Source organism: Clarias gariepinus, chromosome 20 (genome assembly GCF_024256425.1).
Source record: "Clarias gariepinus isolate MV-2021 ecotype Netherlands chromosome 20, CGAR_prim_01v2, whole genome shotgun sequence".
Lineage (NCBI taxonomy): Eukaryota > Metazoa > Chordata > Actinopteri > Siluriformes > Clariidae > Clarias > Clarias gariepinus.
In genome coordinates this window covers 26,415,699-26,435,085 of record NC_071119.1, presented here as the reverse complement: position 1 = coordinate 26,435,085, position 19,387 = coordinate 26,415,699, and positions in this window count along the sequence as shown.

Here is a 19,387-nt window from a genome sequence, read left to right as displayed (position 1 = left end):
GCGAAAAACGGAGCAAAAAATGTATCCGGGAATGGAGAGGACGTGCGCAGGGGAGGAGTGGATGGAGAGTGTGAGTCTCTCTCTGTCTCGCGCGCGCTCTGTGTGTGTGTGTGTGTGTGTGTCATGCGTTCGCGCAACCGCAGGAGAGAAAGAGGGGAAAACTCGCCTGATTGATTGAAGCGCAGCCGCCGACACACACACACACACACACACACATTGAACAAGTTTAGAGGGGCTCCAATCGATCCTACATTAGGATTAGATAATCACTTTATTACAGCACACAGAGTGGAGATGAAAACAACAAGGTCTCCATGGATGATCATGCATGATGGAATCCCCCCCCCACACACACACACACTCAGCACTCTACTATACATGCAGACTGGTCTATATATATACACTGTATAAAGGAGTGTTAAATAAATGCTCTGTCTGGACATTGGGCAGGACTCACTCTTTCAGTGGTATCTTTACATGTCCTACATTAGAGGACCAGAGACCAGTCTCAGGAAAAAATCTGTCTGTCCAGATGAATTCGTCACATCATCACATAAAACTGTCTGGACAGAGTTTTATGAAACTTCTGCAGTAGTTAGATTAGATCTCTGCCGGAAGTTTAACCTGCACCATCAGTTAAACCACAATGTTATGAACAGTTACATTGTATATGTAACTATATATATATATATACACACTCAGAAAAAAAAGAAATGTCCTCTGACTTTCAACTGTTTTAACTTTCAGTAAACTTAATGTGTAAATATTTGTATGAACACTAAAAGAGTCAACACCATAAGACATAAACTAAAAATGTTTCCCAATGTGTCCCTGAATGAAGGGAGGCTCAAAATCAAAAGTACCAGTCAGTATCTGGTGTGGCCACCAGCTGCTTGAAGTACTGCAGTGCATCTCCTCCTCATGGACTGCCTATTGCGGACAGTCTGAGCACTGATGGAGGGATTGTGTGTTCCTGGTGTGACTCGGGCAGTTGTTGTGGCCATCCTGTACCTGTCACGCAGGTGTGATATTCGGATGTACCGATCCTGTGCAGGTGTTGTTACATGTGGTCTTCCACTGCGAGAATGATCAGCTGTCCTTCCTGTCTCTCTGTAGCGCCGTCTTAGGCGTCTCACGGTGCGGACATGGCGATTTATCGCCCTAGCCACATCAGCAGTCCTCATGCCTCCCTGCAGCATGCCTAATGCACGTTCACGCAGATGAGGAGGAACCCTGGGCATCCTTTTTTGGGTGTTTTTCACAGTCGGTAGACAAGTCTCTTTAGTGTCCTGCGTGACCTTAAATGCCTACTTTCTGTAAGCTGTTAAGGTCTTAACGACCATTCCACAGGTGCATGTTAATTAATTGATTATGGTTAATTGAACATGCATGGAAAACATTGTTTAAACCCTTTACAATGAAGATCTGTAAAGTTATTTGGATTTTTCCAACATTAATGTTGAAATACACAGTCCTGAAAAAGGGACGTTTCTTTTTTTTGCTGAGTATATATTTTAGTATATATATGAGCTGTTCTTCAGCCAATGGTATTTAGCCAAAGCATTAACACAATTTGTTTACAAATTATTTGCATTTTAATATTATTTTAATGTGATGTGATGCCATTTCTTATAAATATACACTTTAAATAACAATAGTTATAGTTTGAATTAAGAAATTATAAAAAAAAATATTGTCAACAGTTCAGAAAAATGAAACAAAAATGTTTATTTCACCAATAGATAAAAAATTAATTATTTTGCAGACCTTTTTAGCAAACATTTTATTATATCTTCTCAAAGGACAATACTATAGAAAGGAAACGTGAATATATTTTATTTAGTAGTCAATGTGGTGGCACGGTGGTGTCGTGGTTAGCACTGTCACCTTGCACCTTCAGTGTCGGGGTTCGATTCACAACCAGGCTCGATTCCTGTCTCTGTGTGCATGGAGTTTGCATGTTCTCCCCGTGCTTGGTGGGTTTCCCCTGGGTTTCCCCCCACAGTTTTAAGATATGCAGGTTAGGCTAATTGGTGTTCCCAAATTGCCCTTAGTGTGTGATTGAGTGTGTATGTGTGTGTATGTGTGTGTGCCCTGCAATGGATTGGCACCCTGTCCAGGGTGTGCCCTAAGCCTCCTGGAATAGACTCCAGGTCCCAGCGACCCTAAATACAGGATAAAGCGGTATAGAAGATGAGTGAGTGAGTAGTGCTAGTATAGATTTACTGTCCTTTGAAAATAATGCAACATACAGCCATTATAGTCAAAATTATAGTCAATGTCTCCAGACCTGAACCCTGTTGATCACTTGTAGGGCATCCTCAAGTGGAAGGTGGTGAAGCGCCGTGTATCTAACATCCAGCAGCTCCATGATATCACTATGGAGGAGTGGAAGAGGATCCCACTGTTTTGACATGTTTATTTCATGTGTGTAATATGGAAAAATATGGCCAAATTTTGAGCAAAAACTGTAACTTTTTGCCTTTGTTCAGAATCGAGAACTCAGAAAGAACAGCATACAGTGGTACAGTATGAGTAAATGACATGTACTATTGGAGAACATTAAAAGAGGCAGAAATCAATCAGCTTATGCATGTGATTTGAGAGACTAAATAAACTGAGTGAAGTAAATGATGAGTGTAAACAGATCTCTTGCTCATCTTAATGCTGTAAAAAAAATAGTGTCTCTCACGCTTTCTCCTTCAGGGAAATTTAGTCTGCGTCACACTGCGTCGTTTCTGCAGCTGAGATAAGAAAAGGCCAAAAGGGAGGAAAAGAGAGAGAGAGAGAGGTTGTCATTAGGATTAAATTCCTCCTGAGAGTAATGATTATCTGTACATTAGCACTGGTTTCTCTCATGAGCTGTCGCACTACAGATTCAATCTCTTCTCTTGGTGTCAAGAACATTGATGTGGTATTAAGGAGGAGGTGGAGATTTACATGTTGTCAGTCACTGATGGAGATACGGTTCCTACAACAACATATCCATCATTATGAGAATGATAAATAACTACAGTACACAGAACATTATGATTACTTAAGGTTTCAAATGTCCCCACACAATTCATTTGCCAACTCATTTAGTGGAACATATTACAGCCAAAAAACCCTTAAACCCATTTAAATAAAAGTGTTTAGAGGATGTACCAGGATGTGCATCATTCTCCAATAATTACCAGGTGGTTATTCATTACATGGTTTCCAGGTAGAAAGCTGAGACCTTTCAGTTGTCCAGTAAACGCTTAAACAGCCCAAGGCACTAGAATCAGATTAACCCATTTCTGCAGAATGCAGAATCTTAGAAATATTTCCCAAGCAGAATAGAATGTTTTTTGGAAGATAAGTTAAAGGATCCTAAAGGTGATGCTACCGACCCAATTGGGTGTTCCTCAAATTCTCTATTTTCAATCAGTCTAGAAACACACTGCTATTTGCTTGGTAGGAGGCTTAACCTTAAATGTCAAAGAAAAAAACCTTAAACAAGCAGTTTTAGGAAAAGGTTCAAGTGGAAACCCTCTTTCGGGGTCATTGAAGAGTGTACAGGTTATGAAGTAGTTAAATGTCAATGGTTCTAGGAACCAAGATGAAAATATTGAGCACTATGTTTGCACATCTTACACTCATTCAGTTGATAAATAGGTTCCTGAAAAGTTCTTTATGATGTTATTGTATAATTCCACTGTTATATGGGCTATATGAAATAAATGTTTTGGGAAATCTTTGATTAAAAGCAAAAGACTCTTCAGTGGATATGTAGGGTTTGTTGGGTGATGATTGCTTCTTCACTTAAGAAGGAGCTTGAGTGGATGGATATCTTATTTAAAAAGGGGGGTTGGGATCATCATTGAGTTTTAAGGGTTTATTTGACATATTTGAATTCTCATCTTCCCAAAAAAGGTTTAATGTAAAAACCATACTGATGTATAGGAACACCACCGAACCCTGTGCTGGTTCTTTGTGATTTGCAATATTTTATCTATAATTTTTTTTAAATAATCTCCTTATGAGAAGCATGTAGAAATCATAAATATAAATCATTGACATTTTAATTAACTTTTTTGTCAGTCCTGTATTGTTGTTTTATGACCGCCATTGATAAACTCATCAATACCACACATTAAAATAAAGCTCTTTTGTGCCACATGTCTCTGTAACTCAGATTCCCAAAGCTTCAAGCCTTATTGCTAGTGTGTATTAGCATGCACCTAATTACAGCTATCTCTAGGACACAATAACAGGTTCTGCCATTTTATAACCGACCTGTGGAGAGCTTGTGACCCCGAGGTGAATAACACAATGGTGAAAAGGTCAATGTGAATAAAAGCATTGGTGATAAAGGCGTATGAAAGGAATTTAATTATGGAGAGAAATAAACTCAGGGTTTTGTTCCAGCCCTAAAGGAGCTCTAAGAGGACCAGGGTGAGTTTTCGAATCAAACGGAATCACAGGTGGCTTCTGATTGACGGGAATAAAAACAAGCAGCTGCTCGGGATGGGAGCAAAAAGCCTTGCTGGAGTTAAACACTGATTAATGGCAGTGAGAAATATGTTCATGTTCTTATTGTGTTGTAGGATCAGTGATAGGGGCAGCAAATTTTACAAAACTAAAGAATTTTAACTTCATGAATTAATTTACTGTGTGGCTTCACACAGAGTGGTTGGTAATGCTTTGAAGTGGTTCATGAAATGAAAACGGATTTATTTTTAACGTTTGGTTTAATTTCCATATCGCATTGGTTCAGTCGAGTCAAGCTACAGCGGAGGAGGGGTGCCAATACTTTTTTATTTTTTAAAGACATCAGTCAGTAAGAATACATCAAGAATATGACCTACATGTTTTTACACCATCAAAAAGATCACGAATCCTACAACATATGTTGCATTATTGTATTGAGATTATTGTGTACTTTGGATAAACGCCTTCAGTATTGTTTTACAGTGTAAAAAGAAATAAAAATCCATAGAGTTAGGAGGGGTGTACATACTTATTTTTATTGGCATACAGTATTTACTTCATCCTGTGCATTCCATTATCAGTAATTTTGGTTGACATACAAAATGATTCACTTTAAAAGTGAACTATATATATTTACTACTAAAACATAGTGACTTATTATTATTATTATTATTATTATTATTATTATTATTATAAAGCTAAGGTATTCCTCAGGTACACAGCAGACAGTAAAGTGCTGCGTGATCTCGTTCCCCATCATGTTCAGTGACTCTGCATTACAAATGAAAACTATTCCACTTCTCCCTGTGAGCAGCTCAGAATGTCTAATCAGCGAGCTACGAGGTTTATTCAGTGTTTAATGAATGTATTAGTGAACAAACAGCACAGAATCAAAACCCATAACGATCAGCATGACCGGATCTCCGTGTTCCCAAACCTCAGACCCGAATCTATGGAACTGGAGATATCACGGAGCAGCTGCCATGGGAAATACAGCAGCATGAAGAAATCTGTGGTTACTGAAAACTGTAGTGTTTTTGAAAATGAAAAGAGAGCAAAAAAACAAAACAATATCAAGTGGCTGATTTAAAAACAGAGAGAGAGAGAGAGAGAGAGAGTTTCTCTTGTATCTTGATGGCAATCCACACAAAAGGTTTCTTCATTAGAGGGTTCTCTACTGTCCAGTGATTAAATCTTTTTATGTGTTTGTGCGTGTTTTCATAATCAATCACGTTTTACTGATTTATTACAACAAACAGATTATTTGGATAGTTAGCTGTTAGTTAGTTAACAAATTAAAATAGCTGGTTTAGACTTCACAGAAATATGAATGTATGAAAAAGTTTATTATTTATATTTATTTCATACTCTTGATTTTTTTCTGTTTTGAAAGTTTAATTATGACGTTTTAGCACGATATGAATAAAATCAATGCATTAAGAATTACACGACAATCACAAGTGCAGGTGGTCCGTCCATCACTGATGCTCTTACTCAGAAAACAAGTTCGAGGGATTAACAGATCCTTTTATTATATTATTTATTTATTTATTTATTTTACAAAAATGAAAAAAAAAAAAAACAGAAACAAGTAATATATTTAGGATAGCGGAGACGGCAATTACTGGTAGAAGAATTTTTTTTATTAATGAATTATTTTACTTTAATTCTAGTTACTATTAATGTAAATTGTTGAATACCTTCGACTTACCACTTTGTAATTTTCATAACATATACAAGGATTCTAGTAAAATTTTTATTTGAGTGAAGGTTGAAAGTTTGCATAAATTAAATAAACGATAAATTAATGTTTCTCCTCACATTGTGCGTGTGGAAATTCTCTTTCTTTCTGTGATTCCGGTCACTTAATTGCTTTTGGTGCTTGATCCAGAGATCATCCTGAGATGATTAGATCTTGTCGTATCCCATTCCTCCCAATCAATAGGGGGCTTTCACATTAAGGCTACTATTACAGTACCAGTCAGTCAGGGAGGGCAGAGGACTATCACCTGTTTCCTCCGAACCATGTGACGCTAGCCGAGGACAGCGATATCCGCTCCTTCTGCTTGCTGGATGTAGACTAGAAGCCATTATTGATGAGAAAGCGCTACGTGCCTCTCATCCCAGCCCGCTGAGAGAGCTCGGCCAATCAGCTCTCTCTATGCACTCGGCTCCAAAACCCTGAATCAGCGATTTCTGGATGATAGTGTGAGCGCTTTACCGCTGCGAATTTACCACTAAACGCAGGGTTTTTATTTTATTTGCACTGTACAGCTGCAGCGGAAAACAACAGTCAAAGTGGCCTTTATAAGTAAACTAATATAAATAGTGCTGTTATGACATGGTAATAGTGTTCAAAATGTTGCTTTCAAAAAGATTGCATTAAGTCAGGAGATTATAAACAGCTTTTCCCAACATGAATGGAAATCCAGCTGAGTTACAAATGAGTCTCAGAAACAGCAAAGAAAAGAATGAAGAGTAGAGAGATAGAAGCAAATCAATCTGTAGCTGAAGTGCTTTAATTAGGCATGTTAGGGAGTAATGGAGCAATTACCAGGTCGCATTTCTCTTACCAGCACCATCTGATCGCGACAGCGCAAAGGTAAATGATTTCACATCCTGAGGGCCGAGTGGAGAGATGAGAGATGCGGTGCTGAGTCGGTGTGATGTTTCTTACTGTCATGTGGCTTTAAGTGGTGCCTAAAGCATGGGGGGATTCCTTTGGAAGTGTAAAACACACAGTATATATATATATATATATATATATATATATATATATATATATATATATATATATATATATATATTTTTTTTTTATATATATATAATACAAATAAAAATATAATATAATAATAATATAAAAATGATATAAAAATTTATATAAATTAATTTCAAGTGAATATTTAATTAAGTACACATTTTATTTAAGCACATAAAGAATTTCTAATTCATATATTTATAAGTTGATTTATTACTTGATTGGTTTATTATTATTATTATTATTATTATTATTATTATTATTATTATTATTGTTGTTGTTGTTGTTATTATTATTATTATTATTATTTTTTTTTTTTTTTATTATTGTTGTTGTTGTTATTGTTGTTGTTTCTGTTGTTGTTGTTGATAATGGTAATAATGATGATTTTATTTATTTAATTTGCAGGGTTGTCCAGGGGTAAATGCCTCTGTCCTAAAAAAAGGATGTTAAAGTTATGCCTATACCTCTGCCTCTTAGTCACATGCATAAAGAACTATGTTGTTAAATTCTATCATTTCATATTCAAGCTCACTCTGGTCTAGAACCTTGTCTAGGGAAATAGCACAAAAACATTCCCTGCAACATAATAATAATAATAATAATAAAAATAATAATAATAATAATAAATCTGAAGAGTTATGGTAATGTAATGTGGCAGGTTGAAAAAGGTTACACATGAATAGCTAACCTATGACTTATAAAAACACTGACATGATGCGCTAAGTGCATCGGCCCTGCATTCTGCATTCACACTGACACATCTTTCTGTTTGTTTAGGAAGCAGGTTATGGCTGTATGGCCTGAACATCTTCTCCAGTCCACACAGATAATGAGTTTCTTGGTGCAAACAAAATGTGTTCTGAGAAAACCTGAAGCCTGTAGAGGCACTTGAAATACCGAAACACACTACAGGCTAGAAGTAAAACATCAGATTTAGTTTCACATAAATACACCATGGGCATGTTGCTTCCCAAATCTCAGTAAATTTTTATTAAAAAAAAAATGCTGTTTCAAATCACAGGTTTGGGATGAAGTTGTTCTGAGTTGTTGTCATTACCATAGTCATTACCAGCTCCTCCACAGGAACTATATGAAATTGAACTATAAAAAAAAAAATATTGTTGTAAAACAACAACAATCAAGCCCAAACACCTGTGCTATCTCCATCCGGGCACGGCAGGAAGACAGTGGACACAGTGGGCACATGCTTTTAAAGGGGAAGTAATACCATTACTATATAGTGGCAAGCAATGATGAGCGGGCCCAAGCACCAGTGCCATGGCTGCCCAGGCACATATTCCAATGTATTCCATATTCTAAATGTGTACCGAGTTTTACATATATATATATATATATATATATATATATATATATATATATATATATATATATATATATATATATATATATATATATATATATATATATATATACACACTTTACATATATATATATACACACTTGCAAATATATATTTGCAAGTGCCACGCCCAGGGCCCAAAATCTCAGGCATCTTAATGCTGTGTAGTAATTTTAATACCTTTCTGAGCACGTTAAGACCTCAAAAATTCCCAGGATGCTTGAAAAAAAAATTATTAAAAGAACATGAAGACCCTTTACATGACATCAGCACTATCAGATCTATGACATCATAAGAAAATTAATCGACATCACAATGTCTCTAAATCAATTAATCACTGCATCATGGACCATCTTTCTACAGAAGCATGTCCCCAAGTGCTCTGTTCTGACGTTTATTGGATGCAGTTGCTTCAGTCTGGATGAGAAAGATAAATAAGCTTTCAAAGCCACCTCTTTTTTTTTTGAGGTCCTTTAAGGACTCTGTGTCGGCCCAGATGAATGCTTTATGTGATTTCACAAGAAGGATTTGAAGACTTTATGGCCACTGGGCATCACACAGAGGTCCAGCTGTGACAGGTGTTTACTCACAGGGACATGATGAATGGAGAGAAAGGCTGAATAGTGAGAGAATAAAAATACACACTGAACACTTGAGGTTTTACAAAATCACATCATTAACACCATTTTGTGTCAAATAGAGTCGAGATGAAAATATAATGTTTAAATCAATGTATACAGTCAATCAAATATTCACAAGAGTGCAGTGCTGTAGCAAAGTATGCTTTTTCGTGAGCTTTAAAATCCATACATTCATGTTGCTAATATTTTACACCCAAACAAACAAACAAACAAAAATAAATGATGCATTTAGAGGAGAAAACATGACCCACTAAACCATCAGACAATATCAAATGCACTGCACAAACCCCAAGCACAGAACAATAACCCAAATTTATCAAACAACAAAAAGAATAAAGGCATGTTTAATATAATGAGCTCACTTGTGCTGTTCAATAGAAAACAAAATCAATTCCTCTTTCCTAAATGAAGAGGGACGTGACCACACCAGTGACCACACCAGTGATATTTGGCATCATAAAAGCCCTTTTTACTTCAGGGACCCATAACTGTGTCTAAAGTGTAATTAATCCAATATACTGTAAGATCCACAGATTTCCCTCCATCAGCTGTCCATTATTTAAATGTAAAAAAAAAAATTAAGAAACCCCATTGTCCCAATAGTATAATTAAATGCTTCCACAAGCTACCAGAATATGGAAATGTAGAGCTCACAAAATGTATCTTTATTATTATTTTTGATTATAGAAACATAAAAAAAGCACATTATCATGTGTGTCTAAAGTATTCCTTTGCCTATGTAAGTGAAAAAGGCTAGACGACTCAAATGTTTCACAATTCTGATCCCTGAATATGGATATTAAAACATAGTAATGCAAAAAATGTTTTAACAATTTATTTATTTATTTATTTAACACATTGATCATTTGCTGCTGCAGTAACTGTAAATCCCCACTGGATCTGTTTACATTAGAGCCTCATTTGGTTCAAGTTAATTATCCATCTTATTTGTATTGTATTATACTATTAACAGATTAAAGATGACTGTAAATTACAAATAATACCAAAACTAGACAATTAATTACGCTATTGTTACTAATTAATCTTAATGATATATTTTCATTTAATGTTGCTAGTTCCTAACAAGGGAAAATGATGAACCAAACCACAAGGTACGGCATTGCTGCAGAAATGTGTGAAGATATGAGACTCATGCTGTTCTCCTTGGGAATGAGCTAATGTTATTAGTCCAGAGCTTCTCCTCGGTGGTTGTCCTGCTCATGTGATTCCAGTGTGAATAAGAACCGTTTAATCCCCCAAGGATCTTTTTTAATTTTCTCTGTCTCAGAGCACTCTACAAAGTGGCTTGGCAAATTACAGAGGCCACAGAGATGCAATGAAAATGTAATTACTGAGACACATGGTGCATCGCCCGTCTTTAAAGAACCAGCTATTAGACACTGTAAGTACTTGACGTCCACCACCTGGACCCCATCACTCTCATCTTTTCTCTCAGTTTCGTTATCTCTGGTTCGACCCTAACTTCTTTAAGACCTCCAACGGCGACGTCCGGCACTCAAGCTCAGAAACGCTCGGATGAACACGGGCGACAGCGCATGGCGAGATTTCACGCCCGTCACTCAAAGGCTCTGGTTTTCTCCTTGTGGCCGTATTCTTCACCTCTCAGCATGGGAAAGGCAATTAGACTGTGTGGATGTGCACGGTGAAGGTTAGGACCATAGCACTTAGGAAGTGATGGGAATAAATAATTTAATTCCAGGAAGCATTTGGAAAAAAACCTGATTTTTACTATATATTAAACAGGTTATTGACATAAGTAGTATTGCCCTCAATGTTATATATTAATAATAGATAATATGTTTCTGACATTAACTATCATGTTCCTACATTCTGGTGATTTTTCATAGTTTCTTATTTATTAATTGAACCTTATTTGATCCTGTTTAATAAACACACTTGCTCTGAGCCACCGAACTACTATTACGATTTCCTCAACACTAATAATAATAATAATAATAATAATAATAATAATAATAACTATAATAATAATAATAATAACTATAATAATAATAATAATAATAATAACTATAATAATGATAATAATAATAATAATAACTATAATAATAATAATAATAACTATAATAATAATAATAATAACTATAATAATAATAATAATAATAATAATAACTCCTATACCCTTAGCAAAGATTTGGTTCCCAAAAGCATCACGATTTCAGCTCAGTATTGCATGGCAAAGTGCAACCAAGGTATACTTCCCTCATACACAGATATCACAACGACTGTGATTCCATCTAAAAAAATCTAAAACTAACCACAAGCCCTTAAACCATGTGACAGCTTAACTCGTTATTCTGTGAGACTTGCAGTGCAGGAAATCCACCTCCTGTTGTGCCTGGCTTCTGCTCAGATCTATTGTTTGAGAGAGTCGTCAGTGTGACAGGGTCTTGACTCCGTGATCTTCCAAGGCTGCATCAACAAAACACACATTGACAACAAATCAAAAGTCACACACTTGGCATGTCCATGCAGGTTCTTTAGGTACACTATCAGAAGAGAACCTAATCTGGCATGGAGTGGGCTAATTAATTATCACATCACGCAGTAGGACTTCAAATCAGTCCTGAGTGACTGAAGTACATGATGATAACAAGTGCTGGCTCACGCTGGAAATATTAAGAAGATCATTAATTGCAGGGCACTGATTAGTAGAGGAACAGAGTGACTGGTGGGGAACTTAATTCTGGCCAGCACATGATAGTATTAAATCATGCAATTATATACTGGGCAGTGGGAGAGCAGAGGGGGCAAGGGTGGAGCAGAAGAGGCAAGGGTGGAGCAGAAGGGACAAGGGGTGGAGCAGAAGGGGCAGGGTGGAGCAGAAAAGGCCAGGGTGGAGCAGAAGAGGCATGGGTGGAGCAGAAGAGGCATGGGTGGAGCAGAAGGGGCAGGGTGGAGCAGAAAAGGCCAGGGTGGAGCAGAAGAGGCATGGGTGGAGCAGAAGGGACAAGGGGTGGAGCAGAAGGGGTAGGGGTGTAGCAGAAGGGGCAGGGGTGTAGCAGAAGTGGCAAGGGGTGGAGCAAAAGGGGCAAGGGGTGGAGCAGAAGGGGCAAGGGTGGAGCAGAAGGGGCAAGGGGTGGAGCAGAAGGGGCAAGGGTGGAGCAGAAGGGGCAGGGGTGGAGCAGAAGGGGCAAGGGTGGAGCAGAAGGGGCAAGGGGTGGAACAGAAAGTGCAGGGGTGGAGCAAAAAGGGCAGTGGTGGGCAGAGCAGTTGAGGGGCGCGGGGGACAGTGTGGATGCAGTGGACGAAAAGAGGATGAAGAGGAGAATTGTGAGGCAGAAGTTAATGGGTGGAGCATAGGGTGTAGTGAAGGGGATGAGAGCAGTATGGATGCAGTTTAAAGCATACTGCTACCATTATCAGATTTTACTGTACATAAACTGTACTGTGCATTTTTTCTCATTTCATACAAATTTCCATAATTTTCACTTGATTGTGTAAAGTTACTTTGTGACAATGACAACTGTAAAAAGTCCTACACAAATAAAATTGAATTGAATCAAAATATTGTATAAATTGCTCGTAAAAACAATTTCAGTCTATAAACGTTATATTGTTTTAAGATTTAAACTTCTACCAAATATCCTATGTTAAACCCTAAAACTAAGTTTTCCTGATAATAAGAGTTTCTTAAAAATGCTGTTCAGGAAGCCTTTAATTATCCTTAAAACCCCTCTTTTTGTTAAGTGTCTGTGTGGTACAAACTTTACATTATTGATCAATAACTTATTCTTAACACCCAATAAAGAACCTGTCAAAGCTGAACACTAGCACAAAAACTAGAACGCTTTATGACTTTTTAAAGATTGCAAAATATTTATTTGAATGTTCCAAAGGAACATTTTTATGATTTTTGAATGTCCAATGTCCCTGAGCAAACCTTCACAGAATGCACAATTTTAGAAAATTCATTATTTATCTTGCAAACAGACAAGGGTTCTGCTTGTAACCATTTCAGAAACGCGTTGGAGTACTACTGTATGTCTACATCTGCTTTTAAGGTTTAACCCAGAAGGACAACTGAAGCACTCTTAGGAGTTCTGTGTATTTGCTTTTAGCATAAAAAAAAAAAAAAAACTCAACCAGTAACCCTTTCAGCAGAAAAGAAATGCAGCATAACTACAGTATAATCTAAACACAAGTACTTTGATATTGATTTTAAAACTATAAATAGTATCACGTGGGCTAAGATCTAAGGTAGAGTCAATCCTTAAGAATGATGATGATGATGATGATGATGATGATAATAGTGATGATGGTGGTGATGTTGATTATGATGATAAAAATGATGATGGTGATGATGATGCTGGTGTTGATGCTGCTGCTGATGATGGTGATGATGAAGATAATTATGATGGTGATAATGATGATGATGATGATGGTGGTGATGATATTGATGCTGCTGCTGCTTATAATGATGATGAAGATGATGATGCTGCTGCTGCTGCTTTTGCTGCTGCTGCTGCTGCTGATGATGATGATGAAATAGTGATGATGGTGGTAATGTTAATTATGATGATAAAAATGATGCTGGTGTTGATGCTGCTGATGATGATGATCATGATGAAGATAATTATGATGGTGATAATGATGATGATGGTGGTGATGAAGATGATGATGCTGCTGCTGCTGATGATGATGATGATGATGGTGGTGGTGGTGGTGGTCATGGTGCTGCTGCTTTTGCTGCTGCTGCTGATGGTCATGTTGGTCATAAAAGGAACAGGAACGTCCCACTGTGTGTAACTGTGGGTGCCTCCGCCTGTAATCGGCGTCTCTGAGGCATGAGGTAACCCTCAGGTTGTTATTTTCAGAGTCTTATTACTTTTACTCTTAGATATCTGAAGCACAGCCATATTTCGAATGCATGAGCATCGATCAGCTAAGCGCTGACACTTACCCAGAATGTAATCTAGTTTCAGGATTCCTTAAAAAAAAAGGAGTTTAACACTGCCAACAAAACTCTGACATTATGTATCATGCAAAGAAACTGGCATTACCTGCTCCTGTGTACAAGCTCTATTAATTATTTCACTCACAACCACCTTGAGGCCAGACTCTAATCATATATAATCAAATGTGTCTGATCTTCTCAAAGAAAACAGTTTTGGTTCTGTATGAATTGAAGAGGGACTTAAGTGAGAAAAAAATCACAATAATACACTCTTAGTTGTCTGTTTAAAACCTATTAAATAACAAAAATCATTCATTTTTTTTAAATAAAATAAACTATGCAGGTGCTTAGAGAATAATGTAACACCATAGACTGTAATTGATGCATGTTAATATTATAATAAATACTGTATATGATGGTAATTTGTATATGAACTGATGTAGAAAAACACAGTGGTGTAGTGGTTAGTCACCTCACACCTCCAGTTTTGGTGTTTGGTGGGTTTCCTCCAGGTACTCCATTTTTTCCCCCACAATTCAAGAACTTGCAGATTAGGCTAACTGGCATTTCCAAAACGCCCTAGAATATGAATGGGAGGTCCTACCACAGTCACAAAAATGTGAATAAGTACAATAGTCACCATTGTCCTCCAAGGTCCCTAGTTGGACTACAGAGGCGCTTAGATTAATAAATGCAAAGAACATTAACATAACTTTTACCCATTTAGGTCACATTGGCACATTGAAACGTGATGTTTAAAGTGCAAACCCCTCTCTGTCCTGAAGGTGGCAGAAAGGTTAAATTGACAACTTTATTTTTGACTGTTACAAAGCATTGACACTGGAGACTGATTAAACACCTCTTACAGAAACATAGGTTTCCTTTCAGAAAAATGAACCTCATCCATGATTCCATGTACAGCATCAGTGTCAGAGCTGCTGTTATGGAAAATTAATCAACAGCTTCTATTCAATCACAATGCAGATACTCAAGGCAGATTGTATTTTCGCAGCTTATAGTGACAATAGCAGCTCATCATTTTCCCCCTGCTTTCTTTCACTGAAAAACATAATAATCGGTTTCTTGTGATTCAGCGATGAAAAGACAAGATTCTGTGATTAGAACGGAATGAAAATGTAGAGCTCAACTTCTTTCAATCACTTCATATCCTTCATCCTAATAATTGCATCGGTCGTAGTTTATGCACCGATTATGCCACCTGCTCTGGGTTGGAATTTAATCAGAACCAGAAGACATGAAATGGAATGTGTTGTTATTATTATTATTATTATTATTATTATTATTATTATTAACTTTTTATTTTATTTGTAATTTTTTCCCCCACAGATCACTCCCACACAGTGAATGGCAGCCTTGCCATTTTTAGCCTGGGTGGCCGTGCTGATCACACAGTGCTCGAGGGTGGGTTCTCTCAAATGTCAAAGGATCAGTGTGTTCCACTCTGCAGACGAGCGCTGGGCAGAACCAATGCCCTTTAACTCCACAGACCTTTACTGAAATAGGAAACATGTTGCAGCTTAAAAAAAAGATCTTCTGGTTATGCTGTTTGCAAACACGGTAAGAGACTTCAAGTTGGTTCTCATACTCAGGGTCAAATTAAATTTATTTTAAAATGTAAATCAGTCAGTTTAAATGTTTATAAAAACATCTATCTGCTTTCATCTACTATGTTGAATAAGAGTTCATTTCTGAGTAAAACTTTATTTCTTATACAGTGGAACCTTGGATTACGAACATAATTTGTTCCGAACAACCAAACCAAAACCAAAGCGAACTTCCCCATAAGAAATGAGGGAAACTAAATTAATTCGTTCCACAATCAAAATATAATTAATATAAAATATAAAGTAAAAATAAAACGAAATAACCTGCACTTTACTTTTAAAAAAGATTTTTTTAAATCCTGACCAAGTGTTTTCTTTTTTCGCGCACAGGTGCTGTGTGTGTGTGCATGTGTAAAGTAAAGTAAGAGAAGAGGAGAAATCTAAGCCCCCTTCTCCCTCTCCTTATCTTACACGGTAAACTTTCCTCCTCTCTTATTTAAGTTACACACACACACACACACACCTACACAAACACACACACACACACACCTACACACACACACACACACACACACACATGAACCTGCACTTTACCTTTGAAAAGAATCGCGACAGAGCAGTGTGTAGAGCAGAGTGTGTGTGTGTGCGTGCGTGCATGTGTGTGTGTGTAAAGGCAGGAGGAGGTGGGGTGTGTCTGAAGAGGCATGGCAGGCTGACACACACAGAGAGAAAATGGATCTTTATTCTCTCTAATGAGACTTTTTTTGCTTTACACGCGCACACACACGTGTGTTATGATAAACAGTACACATGCGCATACAGACACAAAATAATATATGTTTTACACACACATATGTGGTCACAGTGTTATAGTAAACAGTACACGTGTGCACGGATGTTGATTATACCAGTAGGAGACGCACACTAAGACCCAGCAGGGGAGATGATTACCCACAATTCCGCAGTGCAAGAGAGAGAAAAAACTTCGGCTCAGTTGTGATTACGTGAGGCTCGCTGTCAAAACAAGAAGTGCATGCGTGATACATGATACTTGGTACTTGTAAATCAAGACTTGTTCGTTTTTCAAGTAAAAATGTATTAAAAAATTTTGCTCGTCTTGCGGAACACTCGCAAACCACGTTACTCGCGATCCAAAGTTTCACTGTACTGTTCATTTATTTTTTTTAAATAATTATAATATTTTTTTTCAAATTGTTTCATAATAATAATAATAATAATAATAATACTTTTTTATTATATTTAAATTAATGTTATAGCTTTTTGTATTTTCGTGTGAGGCGTTTTGATCTATGTTAAAGTTTCCATTATAACACACTGTTGAAAAGAAATAATCAAACAAAAAAACAAACAAATAATATAAATAAACAAGCAAGTCAGGAGAAAAAGAATGAACGAAAAAAAAACAAGTCTGATAATATGATTTTTGCCTATAGTATTTATTTGTTTATGTTTTTATCCATATTTATCTCATTTTGTTTATTATTATTATTATTATTATTATTATTATCACTTTAAGTATCCTCCTGAATCATGTTATGTGCATTTTATGTCTGGATGCTGCAGTAAAAATAAAAGCTATTACATTCGTCAGGCTCAGGTGAAATGTGAAATAAATTAGCATGTAATTGTTTTCTTCTGATGTTTTACTTGAATATCTTCAGATGTAAATCAGACAAAAAGCTTTAAAAAAAAACATTGCAAACATTATAAGAAAATGATCTTGTTGATCTAGCAGATGCATGAAAAGTAAAAAAGGCAAACTGCAGCCATTAGCTTTCTCTCCCTCTCTCTCTCAGTCTCCCTCTGTCTCCCTCTCTATGTGCGTATGTGTGCTTGTGTGTGTGTGTGCGTGCGTGTGTGTGTGTTTGCTTTCTCCATGCTGACAGTATTCATCAGTATTGTTCCACACTGAGATGTAATTAGGCCATGATTATAAATCAGTTTAATCTGATCAGTCTGAGGCACTGAGACTCACCACAGTTTGACATTCCACAGTTTGAAACGTCTTACATCACCTTTGTCTTAAAAAAAGGATTGTTTTCAGAATCAAAAGACGATTAATACAGGGCTGTAATATTTGTTTATTGGTGTAAACAGCACAGTCCTTTACAGTCAGACTGAGATGACATCATGTACTGCATTATGATGAAACACTCGACCTGTAACATCACCTGGTGACATGACGCCTCTGCACCAGCAACGGGCCTTCTTTTCCAAGCACTAACTATCCCTTCTTAGTGCCCATGACTTCCTGTTTATGGACTATATAAGCAGTATGTGATAGTCAGTTTGTGAGGTCTTGCATGTTTGCTTTGCGTTTAGGGTGACAAATCTTCACAGCAGCACATTTACACTCCTAAACATAAATACATTTGTCTTGTTACTTACGAACCACTAATCTATCTTAAAGATTTCCTTCTGGAGGCCTGCCACAGTATCAACACTGACCACCACATTGATTTTCTTTTCTTATCCAGTGTGACTTACATTTATCTCTTTATTCATCTGAGCAGTTGAGGGTTGATGGCCGAGCTCAAGGGCCCAGGAGTAGCAGATCGGTAGTGCTGGAGGTTGAACCTGTGACCTTCCGATTGTTCTCAAATGGAACCATGGAGACCAGCGGTGTCAAAAGTATTCACATTCATTACTTGAGTAGAAGTATAGATACTAGGGTTTAAAAAGACTTCTTTAGAAGTTGAAGTATCAACTCAAGCTTTTTACTCAAGTAAAAGTGTAAAAGTACTGGTTTCAAAACTACTTAAAGTATCAAAGTAAAAGTAACGTGAGGGGGAAAAAGCATTAAGGATAAAAGCTTAGGCTGTGCCACGGGCCTATATACTGCACTAACACCTCATAAACAAAGAGAAAAATGTGTTGTTGTTTTTCTGTTGTATTTTTTAACAGCCATAGTGATTTGGGATACTGTACATGGCAATTGAAAAAGAATGCATTTTAGTACAATGCAGATACATTAAAGAACCATATAAGAGCCTATAAGTATTTTAATGGTGCAAAAAGTCAAACTTCAGAGGCGTGTCATCAGTAACCTTTATTGGAATGTAAATGTACATCCAAGCTTAGCTGCAGGAATCTGTGAGGGCAACATACAGGAAAATTAGTGCACCCAGGGCAGGCTTAGGAACAATTACCCTTGTATGGTCTACAATAAACATTAGTGCTGTCAGAATGAATGATTAATCCTATATATATATATATATATATAATAGTCTTCCTGGCTACCAACCTCCTCGCTCCTTGAGTCTCTATCACAGACATCTTCGTCTACTTATCACAATGTTATCAACCGAAAATGCTAATTTATTCAAACGTCCTTGCTGGAGTGTGTGACGTGACGTCATGTGCAGGTGCGATGGATCGCGTACCAACCAATAGGGTGTCGGAATGGTATGTTTATACTTCTCATCCAACCACAAGCAAATTCGCTCCATCCGGATGGCACGATTTATCCGGATGTTTTTTTTTGTTTTTTGAATAACAAGCTGAAATAAAATAGGAGTAACGAGGCTATTTTTAAAATGTAAGGAGTACAGATAGTTGCGTGAAAATGTAAGGAGTAGAAGTAAAAAGTCGGCTGAAAAATAATTACTCCAGTAAAGTATAGATACCCAAAATTTCTACTTAAGTAGGGTA